The sequence below is a fragment of the Prionailurus bengalensis genome, chromosome A1 (assembly GCF_016509475.1).
Source record: "Prionailurus bengalensis isolate Pbe53 chromosome A1, Fcat_Pben_1.1_paternal_pri, whole genome shotgun sequence".
Lineage (NCBI taxonomy): Eukaryota > Metazoa > Chordata > Mammalia > Carnivora > Felidae > Prionailurus > Prionailurus bengalensis.
In genome coordinates, this window is record NC_057343.1 from 169,256,539 (window position 1) to 169,269,224 (window position 12,686).

The 12,686-nt window shown below is 34.0% G+C and overlaps 1 protein-coding gene and 1 long non-coding RNA gene across 2 annotated transcripts in view; one reads left to right on the top strand and one right to left on the bottom strand.

The window, feature by feature from the left end:
• The window catches only part of FBXL17 (F-box and leucine rich repeat protein 17), a 501,049-nt gene that overhangs the window by 259,161 nt on the left and 229,202 nt on the right, over positions 1-12,686 (bottom strand).
• On the top strand, positions 610-6,916 carry LOC122491848. Its single transcript, XR_006299464.1, has 2 exons — positions 610-698; positions 931-6,916. It is a non-coding gene; the product is annotated as an uncharacterized LOC122491848 (long non-coding RNA).

Consider the following 12,686-nt stretch of genomic DNA (forward strand, 5'->3'; position numbering starts at 1 on the left):
CGCAGCTCCCTGAGCAGCATTTAAAAAGCAAAGAAGTGCAAACAATATTCTGCTTGCTGACATAGTAAAAAATTTAGCTAACATAGCTTTAGAACTTCACAATTTAACTGCAATCAAATATCCTCTTTTTGAGAAAGTAAAACGACTAGGGTAATATCCGAAGTAGAAAACTCCATGTCCAACTAAACCATACCTGAAATTATCTAATTACCCAACAAAAAGGGCTATGGGTTGGATACCTGGTTAATAATACTTTTCCTTGTTATCAAGGTACTAGAAGCCACAAAATCCTGCATTTTACTTTTAAAAAGGAATGCAATTAAAATCACAGATATAGATATCTATGGAACATACAAGAAAAGAAATTAATGCAACATAAAGAAGTCTCCGTAATCACCGGAGACTTTCCTGCGTTTCTGCACATACTATTCACAGAGACAACAAGATAAATGTAAATAAAAATAAACTAGACAAATTTGAAAGTTTCATGAAAGTTCCAGAAAAATCAATAAAATTAGATCAGAGTCAAAACTGAACAAAATGAGTAAGACCTAACATCAATTAGAATATAAGTTAGACAGAAGTAAGAACTTCCTGAATGAGATATTCAAAATTTATATCTATGAGTAACTACAGGAATCTTTGGGGGGGGGGGCGGTTAGCTAATGGAATTCTATGAAACCTTTTAAAAATGGCAGGTAGTGGGGCGCCTGGGTGGCGCAGTCGGTTGAGCGTCCGACTTCAGCCAGGTCACGATCTCGCGGTCCGGGAGTTCGAGCCCCGCGTCGGGCTCTGGGCTGATGGCTCAGAGCCTGGAGCCTGTTTCCGATTCTGTGTCTCCCTCTCTCTCTGCCCCTCCCCTGTTCATGCTCTGTCTCTCTCTGTCCCAAAAATAAATAAACATTGAAAAAAAATTTAAAAAAATGGCAGGTAGTTTATCAACAGTGATAGCTTTGGTAGGCTATGTTAATGGATATTTTGGCAGACATTTGCATATAATTTTTATGGTGTTACTAGAACTATTTTACAGTTTGTGTAGGGGAGCGAGGGGATTCTTTTTAAGTTAGATGAATTTCTGCTATTGTCATTCAAATAATATCCAAACCCCAGAAGCAACCAGAAACCCTTTCCTTAGCTATACATGTTCTTCTATTTTCCTGAGAAATGTAACCAAGTGAAACACAACACCTGTATATTCTCATAGTCCAAAGGGCCCAAAGAGTCAACAAAAATTCTGAAAGCCCACAAGTGTAAAAATTCTATTTCTCAACTCCTTAATTTTAGATTGCTCTGATGGAATGGAGCTTTTGAGAGTTTTCTCTAGAGCAATCATGTGCAGTTATGAGAGATGCAGAGGCAAGTAGTTTCTGGTCAGCTGTCGACCAGAGATAGTCCTAGGTTCTCTGCTAATAGCACATGGCTTAACTAAAATAGAGAGCATAATTTAGCCTCTAATTTGATCAGTTTAAAAATCAGGTAAGAAAAAAAAAAATGGGCCCTCGCCTAGAACCTGGCATTTGAGATATCAGCCCAAGGGCACATTTTCTTAAAAACTATTTTGGAGGTTTTGTAGGTAAAATTAGCTAAGGTTTACTCACTTCTCTTTCTTTTCATTTAAGATTCAATTTCTTTTGTTAAACCATGAAGTATTTTTTTAATTTATCTGCTAAAGTACTAAACCTGAAATTTTCATAATTCAAATCAGACTATTTTTACTTCAGATTAAAAATGAGTTTATTAACATTCTAGACAGTTAAGACCCTATGAGAAACTGCCAGTTTGTATTTTTATCATAGTTATAATTTGTTTTACACACACACACACACACACACACACACATGCGTGCACGTGTGTGTGTGTGTGTGTGTGTGTGTGTGTGTGTGTGTATCATTGATTCTTAGAGCCAACATGCAGTATGGGTCAGCTAAAGGCCTATTTTCTCAAAGAAGGGGCAGATGAAAATACTTGCTGACTTTACAAGGCACATTTTAGATCACCAGGTTTGGTTTATTCCTTAGTTCACTGAAAGACACATTTGTGGGGAAAAGAGTCATTGAGGGTCAAAGAAGAGAAGAAAACATCTCTGTGGTCAGTGAAGACAGTATTACAAACATCATCAGACAGATTCTATTTAAAGCCACCAGAAGCCTTTAGGTATCTAAAATCCTCAAATCAATACAATTTCAATATTGTCTTTGCTTCTCTATATTGTGCTTTGTGGTGGTGGTGGTTTGGCTTGTGCCAATAGGAATAAGAAGAAAGATATCAATTGGAAATTTAAAAAGTCATTTTTGTCTAAATATAATTACAGATTTGGAAGATTCAGATATGTATGTCTTTGTAAAAGGAGCTTTCAAATTGCCTATCATCCTCATGATAGAACAAGTGAGGCAATGGTGAGACCACAGTGTCAAATTCTGATACTCAACTACAATGATGATGAATACCAAACTGCTGTCATTGTCCTGTCCAAAACACGATAGGAAGGAAAACAGTGTCGAAAAGCTGTGCAGCTCCAGGGGGTCATGCATCTTGATTCCCTTTTCAAAACTGCCATCACTGCTCCTCCACTCATATAAGTGAGCTGCAGAGTCAGCATAACTAATAGGACTTTGAGTTTCAAAGGTTATTGACACACATTCGTTCCCCTGGAGAAAGGGAGGTGCTTTAGTGTTAGATGATGAGAAGAGGTGCTTAAAAACATAAGAAACTAGGAAGGAGGAAATTCTGTAGCAGGCCATTTTTCCAACAACAACAAAAAAAACCCTTCAATATATTTTTAAAATTCTGCTTCAAACAACTCTATGTACTAGAACTAGAACTATGAACTAGAGATCACAGTTTTCAGCATTAAAAAAAAAAAAAAAAAACTTCTTCCCTAATACCAATTTCTTTTAATTAAATCAAACTACTAAAAAACAAGCATCAATTAAAAGTTGATTTTTAAATACGCTATGTGGAAAATTCACTGAAACACTGAAAAATGTTTCGATAACAATCCCACATAAGGTTTTTTAATTAGAGTTGTGAGTTTTTATGAAACAATTTGTTTTTCTGCTTTTTCTACTTATCAATTATTAAGAATTCCTCCATAACCTTCCATTAACCAGAAAATTCAATCATTGCCGTCATAACTCTGCTTTCCCTGGATTTCTCCTGTGATGAAGGTCAATGTTTTATGCTCTTCATTTCTGGTATTGTTTCCTCTAACATTAACAGTCAGTAGTGCTACTGGGGATACCTTAGTCATTGAGCCTGGCCCAGCTTCAATATTAAAAATGCTATTACAATAAGAAAGAAGGCTATGAAACAGATGACAAGTGAAAGGGTTAAGATACCGACAATAACTTATCACCTTATTATGCCTTGCCCTGTGGCACACGGAAACTGATAAAAACAACAGCCAAGAAAACTTCCTTTAATTCAGCACTTCTGATGGCCTGTCATGATAGCTGATTAAAATACCAAAACCAACAAGAGTCTACAAAGCACAGTTAAAAATTATGTGAAGATCCATAGCACAATTTTTTTCAAGCACTTTAAAATTTTAATGAGATATAGATCGCACAACACTAGCTAAAGAATGCAACTGGGATACGCCGGGGAGTACAGCTACCAATGTATAATTTCTGCAGATAATGCCAACTGTAAGGAAAATAAACTTTTCAATATGATATATAATTTCAGCAGGAACATCTGGATATTTAAATATCTGCAATATAAAAACAAGCTAAACCAAGTTCAATTATTACATTTATGTTCACAGTATGTAGAAATTCATTTCCCCATCTAGCTATTTAAATGGAATTTTCTGGTTGATGTGATTTTTAAGTAGATGTGATACCAATTGCTACTGAAAATTGCATTCCCAGAGAATTGCATCAAATAGATTGACTTAAAAATGCTCTCAAGTCTTGATTATTGTTAGCAGAAAATCTGAATTTAAGTATTTTCTTTCAACTGTAAGCAATCAATCTACCTATATTACCTCCTGACGGAGCACATGAGTTAAGAAAGAGAAAACCAAAAGAAAGGCTCTTTTAGCACCATCTTTTCACAAAGTCGGATTTTACCAATTTGTTCTGCAGTTGTATAGGGTGTCAGGTATTATGAAATCAATGCAATGTATTCACTAGTTGTCAGTCACAGGATGACAGTATTGTAAATTAAGGGGATGCATCTTCGAGCAGGGTTGCATACATATTTCCAAGGAATCCATTTGCAGTCTGATTTATGCTCTTAAAATAGACAACCTACCACTATCTGTTGAAAAGTCTCACAGGTATGAAATTGTCTAATTGAATATCATTTTCCTTTATAATCAAAGTAGGCTCCCATTTAGCTTCAATCACTTTGCAGTTTTAACCTTAATATTTTCTAAACAGTGAAAAGGAGTCAAAAGACTTCACGAACAGTTTTGAATAACATTACTTATTTAAATATGTCTCTACTGAGATGAAAATTACTGAGTAAAAATATGTCATGGTAGTTACGTAACTCCTGAGAATATATCAAATAGTATTCCTTAAAGCAGTAATTCATTACCATGGTAGATGGCTACATCTATTCTAAAGCCTGACTAGACAAAGAATTTTTTAAAATAAATGAAAATAATTACTGGCTGGTATACTCAGATCCTTTAAATTTAAAATAATGTTAAATTACCTTTTTTTTCAGAGAGGTTTTTTTTTAACAGGCTGCTTCATAGTCTGTTATCTAAATAAACTATGTCTTTTAATCACACATACTTAACAATCTAATAAAAATGACCCGTATAAATGTAAGAATTTATACAAGTTCTGGTAAGTCTATATAAACAATTCTATATTTCATGATTTTTGTTTATTAAAATAATATTTTAACAGAAGAAAACTTGTTTTAAAGGAAGGATAATTATATGTAAATTATTTGTATTTTTCATGTTCCCACCCAGACCGTGTCATACATTTTTATATAACCATTTACATAATAATAAATATAACTGATTTTTGAAATGTAATTTTTATTATAGGTGAGAAAACAAACACTAAAAAGGTTTCATGACATCAAAAGTGAGACTTGGAATAGAAAATAAATGAGAAAAGGAAAATTTCTCTTTCTCTCATATACACATGTGAACTTGCCATTCTAACCTAAGAGTTGCAAACCTTAAAACTGGCAAAAAATCACATATCTCACCTAGTGGGTGGGCATGGGAAAGAAAAAAAGAAAAAACAAAAAAGTAAAAATATTCATAAATATCTGCAAGTAGTAATATAATTTGGGGAGAGGTCCTTAAAACTACACTGAAATGATTATGTGTCAATCCTATGGATAGGATACCAAGGGCTGATATTATACACGGATTCAATCTATATGGATAAAAGAAAAAAAGGCCATCTGTTCAAGATTTTACTCCAGCTGGTTGAATTTATAAAGTCTCTTTTTCTATATGCTGCAAATTTCCCAAACCAATTCTTTTCTATTGCCGCCTTTTTAAAGGCATATTTATCAACTTCTAGGGTTTAAAGGGTTAAAAAAAATCCGTTTTAATATCCCACCTTGTTTTTTTTCAAACTTTACATTCACTGTCGGTTGTGTTCTAACTTCATAATGAAATTTATGCACTCAAAGATGGCCACAACCACACTCGCCAGGTGTGCTGAGATTAGGATGGTTCTTACAAATTCATTAATAGCTCAATATTGTTATGACCTCACCTAAAAGACTGACTTTTAAGTTCCAGTTCTCATTTTTCATTTATTTCTTACTTAGATTTTGTTTCTGAGAATGAAAATAGACTAAGCAATATTTTTTATTATTCCAGATTTTGCAATCTTTCTAAACCTTCAAATTTTAGAAAAACAGCAAAACTCAAGAGACATACTATCCACATAAATCTCTATGCAATTCTTGACTCTGCTACTGAAATAAATAACGTATTTCAAGCAGGAATAGGAACAATTTTGCAGGTTTAGATCTACTCCTGTTTTATGTCTATTCTGACACAAACTTCTTGGTTCAAGTTATTTCTGACACCAGTAAATTATTACTTCCTGGTTACATTAAAAGGTTCCTTAAGCATCTAATGAATCTTAAATAATAAATGTGTTTCCTTGACTATTCACCATTGGAAGTTCTGAATTCTATTATAAATAAATCCATGACTGTTTGGTAATAATATTTTGCTCTAAGTGTGATTTGTGGAAGATTTGCAAGCAGCCCAAGAATTCAGGTACCAAAATCACAAATGAAGAGACCCCCAGAGTCCTCATTAATAGGATGACTATAAATGATTTAAAATTGTAGTGAGGCAGATGCTTCCATAGAAAGACCACTTACATGGGCACTATTGGTTTTAATAATGAGAATCCACACCTTTGAAGGAAAATCCTAATAAAACATTCCATTAGGAAAAAAAGTGGGAGAGAGAATATACTCCTCACAAGCTAATCACCACTGTGAATTCTCTTACATTCTCAGAGCAGCAAGAGACCATATTTTCATCAAAATATAAATTCTTACTACAGAGGGAATTTAGAACATGGACTGGTTAGTAAGACAGAAATAATTATTATAGTATTTATTATAATTATGAATGCTAATTACCATATAGCTATTGTAATTATGGTTCCATTATAACCTCTAGTTTTCTCTTGTAATTTCTAAAATTATCTCAATAAATGTCAAGGCTGAATTTTAGTGATTTTTTTCATAAAATCCTTTTAGTTATTTAGAGAAATTGGCACACAAATTTACATGTACAATCATACTCAAACTAGTATTCTATTAGAAGTATAATCATGTGTTTTCTCCAAAGAATTATTTTATATTAACTTTGACTGAAGGTAGTCCCCTTTAAGAAATGCAAAAATGTGAACAATTCACATGTAGCTCTGAAAACTCAAGTTATCTCTTATATACAGATAACAATGACCATATTAGACTAAAATCTCTGAGCTGTTATTAATGCTAAATACAAAATAATGGAAAACCCTAATTAGTTAATACACTAATATTTATGCCTATTAACAGATATTGGCCAAAGTGAATACTTTACCTAGGAATATTACTTGGGTGTGTGTTGTTTTTTTATGTAAACTCTACACCCAACATGGGGCTTGGACTCACAATCCAGAGATCAAGAGTCATATGCTCTATGGTCCGAGCCAGTCAGACCCCCCTATTTGGATGTGTTTTGTATAAATGAATAACATTTTTTTGCTTTTTATAACATGTTATGTTTATAACAAATATTCAAAACTTGTATAAATAATATTTTTTTCTTTAAGATTACTAGAAGGATTTTCTAATTGATTTGATTGGCAAATTTAAAAGTTTACATTTCAGTAGACTTTCATTCAAGTAAACCATGATCTGCAACACACCTTTACCTTCATTATTACCTCTTCTTAATAAACATGTCATTTAACTAATAACAATCGTCTTACAGAACAAGAAGTATTCTGATTCTCAGGACAGTCTGCGTAAACATCACCACAAACCATTTAAGCTTACTTAGCCAGATCTCACCAACACTCTGTAATCCCAAATGTGAATAGAACATCTCCATTTGGATATCCTGCATTAGTTTACCTCAAACCCACCACATAAACCTGGAACCAAGAGAAAGGAATGTTATATGCATAAAGGGGTTGTCTGCAGTATTATAAACAGTGGGAAAAACTAGAAATAAATTTAATAAATTATTCCTAGGAATACAAGCTGGTGTAGCCACTCTGGAAAACAGTTTGGAGGTTCCTCAAAAAACTAAAAATAGAACTACCCTACAACCCAGCAATTGCACTACTAGGCATTTATCCAAGGGATACAGGTGTGCTGTTTCGAAGGGACACATGCACCCCCATGTTTATAACAGTACTATCAACAACAGCCAAAGTAGGGAAAAAGCCCAAATGTCTATCGATGGATGAATGGATAAAGAAGATGTGGTATATATATACAATGGAGTATTACTTGGCAATAAAAAAGAATGAAATTGTGACACTTGCAACTACATGGATGGAACTGGAGGGTATTATGCTAAGTGAAATTAGTCAGTCAGAGAAAGACAAAAATCATATGACTTCACTCATATGAGGACTTTAAGAGACAAAACAGATGAACATAAGGGAAGGGAAACAAAAAGAATATAAAAACAGGGAGGGGGACAAAACAGAAGAGACTCATAGATATGGAGAACAAACTGAGGGTTACTGGAGGGGTTGTGGGAGGGGGGATGGGCTAAATGGGTAAGGGCCACCAAGGAATCTACTCCTGAAATCATTGTTGCACTATATGCTAACTAATTTGGATGTAAATTTTAAAAAATAAATAAATAAAGCAAGTTAAAATACAAAAAATAAAATAAATATATTCAAAAGAAAAAAAGAAAAAAATAATAAAATAAATTATTCCTTCAAAGAGGAAAATGGAAATGGTTACATAAAATGCAGTAAATATCTACTCAGAGGCACAACTGGTAGCAATCTAGTCATTAATATGATCACTCTGAAGATCCTGCAGAAACATGGAGGCAAACAGTGAAACTGCATAAGCACTATGATTACAATTTAAAAACTACTACCAATAAAGGGATGAAAGAAGAAAACATTAAAAATTCTGAAAAAAAATTTAACGTTTATCTATTTTTGAGAGAGAGAGAGGAAGAAAGAGAGAGCACGAGAGAGAGAGAGACAGGGAAAGAAAGAATCTCAAGCAGGTTCCACACTGTCAGCACAAAGCCCGATGTGGGGTTGGAACTCACCAACTGCGAGATCATAATCTGAGCAGAAATCAATGGTTGGATGCTTAACTGATTGACACACCCAGGCACCCCAAAAAGTCTGAAATTTTTAAGGTAAATTTTAACCTTCTCTCATAAACTATTTCCTCTCTGAACTATCCTCTTTCAGATTGCCCATACATCGAAAAATTTTTATATTAAGTTTAGCTTTTTCTTTGAGGGGTCACCAAATGATACTATGCCTGAAGGAAGTGGCCACCATTGAGATTTTAGTACACTGAATTTAAATATTTCCTAATAGGTTATGCATTTGAATTCTATCTGACAATTTAGTCTTATTTACTAATAGCAATAATAAGCTATTCGGAGTTACGAAAGAAATCTAAAGTTTCTATTTTGTTTTCTCCATTCATTCATTTTTTCATTCACTCATTCAGAGTACAAATGAGCAGCCCATTCTGGAGACTGAACTTTAAACCCCCCAAGGACAAGCCACATTGAATTCCTCATGCCAACCACAGTGTCAGGGATCCAGACAGTATACAGAGATTTGTTGGAAGAGAAGAAGAAAAAAATGGAGGGGTGAGAGGAAAGGAAGGAAAGAAGGGTGGCCTGTATGTAGCAAATCAAAAGAAGGGAAAGATAAGATAGAAGAAAGGAGTTAAAAAACATTTTGGCTTTGTAGTCAAACACCTCAGCTTGGATTCTAGATCTATTCTTACCAGTTGAAAATCTTGAATGTATTTAAAATGCTCTCTTTTCCTTCCCAGCTAAAATGAGAGTCAAATGAGGTGGCATCTGTAAAAGGCTTAACAGAAGTCCAAAACATAGTAGGTGCTCAGTAATACCCTACTACTACTGCCCTACTAATACCTACTAATATACTTTGAAGAATTTGTATTTTAAAATCACTTCTACTGTTCCAATACTACAAATTTAAGCACTACAAGTAAAGTGAGGCTGAACACTGGCTGTCCTTATTAGCTGTTTTGAAGATATATAATCATTACTTAGAAAAGCCCAAAGACCTAGCTTTAATTTCTTCAAAAATGGCACAAAATAATAAAGAACAAATTTTTGATCAGTCCAATAGCAAACAACTTTAGTACTTGCTATATATGACTATAATAACCCACTGAGGGAAATTATATGTAAGGAAAAAAAGCCCTCAAAATTTGAGTTGAAAGCAAATATATTAATATATATGTGGTAAGAAACATAGAAAATGTACCAGGGGATCCAAAGAGTGACTCTTCTTTTTTGTTTTCAGAAATCATTCTATAATGAAAATAATCCCATCTTAACTTTGTCTCATTTTTCAGTTTATAATTGAATATATCAAGTTTTTCTTAAACTGGGGCATACTTGTATATCTACCCGTAAGTTTTAAAATAACAGATAGATGTAATTTCAGAAAATGACAAATAAAAAATGTAACTGCTTTTTTCCTCAAACCATGTAACCAAACTGTAGCCACTCTTTCTGGGATAATAACAGAGTTCTCTTTCCAAGGAGTGTCTGGCACAGGATAGTGAAAAAAAGAAAAGCACAAAAAAAGAAAAAGAAAAAGAAAAGCACACGGTATGTGCAGAGGCACCACAGGGGACTAACATTGTGACAACAGTAAATACTGCAAGCTCTCCATGAAGGAGTCGATTTGAAAATCATACATATGTGTAAGACATGTGAAATATGGATGTATCCACTGATTTCCAATCCTAATTCCAACAGCCTCCTAGCTCCCAAAGTCTCCCACAGGTTGGCAGTTTCTTCTGTAGAAATCCTCAGATCATGATTCCTTACCCTCCATTCTGCTGCATGTTAAACCTGCATTGCATGTCCTTTTCTTTCTCTTCCTTATTGACAAATAAAGCTGCTAGGAACTTAGTGAAGTGTTTAATGAGTTTGCATTTTAATAATCACAACAACATCTAAATGATTTTTTTTGTCATTCCATGTTTAGGTAGAAAATATTACTGCTATTTCTTATCGTCTAAGAAAATGCTTTGCGATCAGAGAGTTAAAAAGGTTAGCAACCATCTATCTAATATAGTCTATTGTCTTTCATGGCAGCTTCAGAGTTTCATTAGAGAAAGGACCAGGGGGTGGAGGTGGCGTCAATCAGATGGGAGAAGGAGCATCCACAGAAATCATCTTACCCGTGTGTTCACATAACTGCCCCAAAGCTTTTATCTGTTCATTCAGCATAGCTCTTAGAGGGAGAAAACTGGTGGTGGTTCTGAGAAGAGCTAAGACCCCCATAAATCACTCCTTGATACAGCTCCTTCATGTTTAAAGGGGATGGTTTCAATAAGGAGTAGGGGTGAAGGTACGAGTCAAGAGAAGCTTATTCATAGTATGCTGCTTTTGTTCCTGGTAATAGTACCCTGACATTCAAAAGGGTAAGAATTATACAAGCATCCGGATTTTGATGAGAAAATGGCCTTGGTTAACTTCACACATCCTTGAGATTCAAACCATGTTTGTAAGAGATTCAGTCCTTCACTAATGCCTTAAATACTCATCAGTAGTGAAATAAACAAATCTAGATTCTCCACTGTTGATTCTCCTTCACAATTTTTATACTCGTAAAAATTTCTTTCTATTTAAACAGTAAGGAACTTATGTTACACATGGAATTTTGACAAAACCAGAGAAGAAAGGGGGCTAAAAGGATCTTTATCTTAATTGTGGCATCTGGGGGCACCTGGCTGCCTCAGTCGGGGGGGCACGCAACTCATGATCTCAGGGTCATGAGTTCAAGCCCCATGTAGGTTGTATAGATTGCTTAAAAATAACACCTTAAAAAAATAATTAATTAATTAGATGAATATTTTATGAGGCAGCAGGAAAGGGGAAAAACATTGTAAAGTTGTAAAACATTCACCTTATCCTCTTACAGCATCTACTTGTCAAAGCCTCCAACATAGCTCTTTGTAGGCACCTTGAGAATAAAGGGTATTTGAATCATCAATGAGCAACAATGGTTTCTGTTTCAGCATAAGTAGGATTACTTTTGAAGAAAACATTTTGTTTTCACCTCAAAATATATGTATACATGTGTGTCGTATATATGAAAAAGAAAAATATTGCAGATAGGTTAAACCTCTTAAATTTACCTATTTATAAACTTAACTCCAGAACTAAGTCAAACTACTACTGAATAATGTTTCTTTTTTTTTTAATCAGTCACTTTATTTATTTATTTATTTTAATATAATTTATTGTCAAATTGGCTTGCATACAACACCCAGTGGTCATCCCAAGTTGATTAATGCTTCTTAAATCATTCATTTCCTCTGAATAAGTTTCATTCATTCTCACAAAAGGGAAAATGGGCTAATGTATTTTAGGCTTGCTGCATGTAAAAAATTAAGTATTCAAATATCAAATTCAAAACCTAAGTTATAACCACTAAGTTATAGTGATAGCAAGTTTCAGTAACATGTTTCTTGGTATGCTATAATCAAGTTTAAACAATGGTATTTCTTTGGGGCTGTGGACATAACTAGTTTTTCTTGCCCATTTGAGCAATACAGAATGGAAGACTATGGCCAAAGAAGTGGCTATAAAAAGTACTGTAGCCAATACATGCAAACACAATTTGGTAGCACTCTGCTCACATAAAAAAAAAAAAAAAATACACACACACACACACACACACACACACGCACACACACTGATATATAAAATTGATCTTTTGGGGGGGAAAAAACATCGAAAATCATAATAAATTTGCAGTGTGCAGAGAGCCCAACCTAGCAAAAACTTAAGAGTGCTTGGTAATTACAGAATTTTCTAGAAGTGACTATTATTAGGTATGTGGTCTAAACTCAGAGGGAACCTCATGTTTCTAAGTTATCCTGAAAATCTGTTTTGATTATTCTAGTTTTTCTTAATACAGCAAAAAAAGTTAATGAATCCAGGAATAATCCAGATTATTTTGAAATCCAGCTTCAAT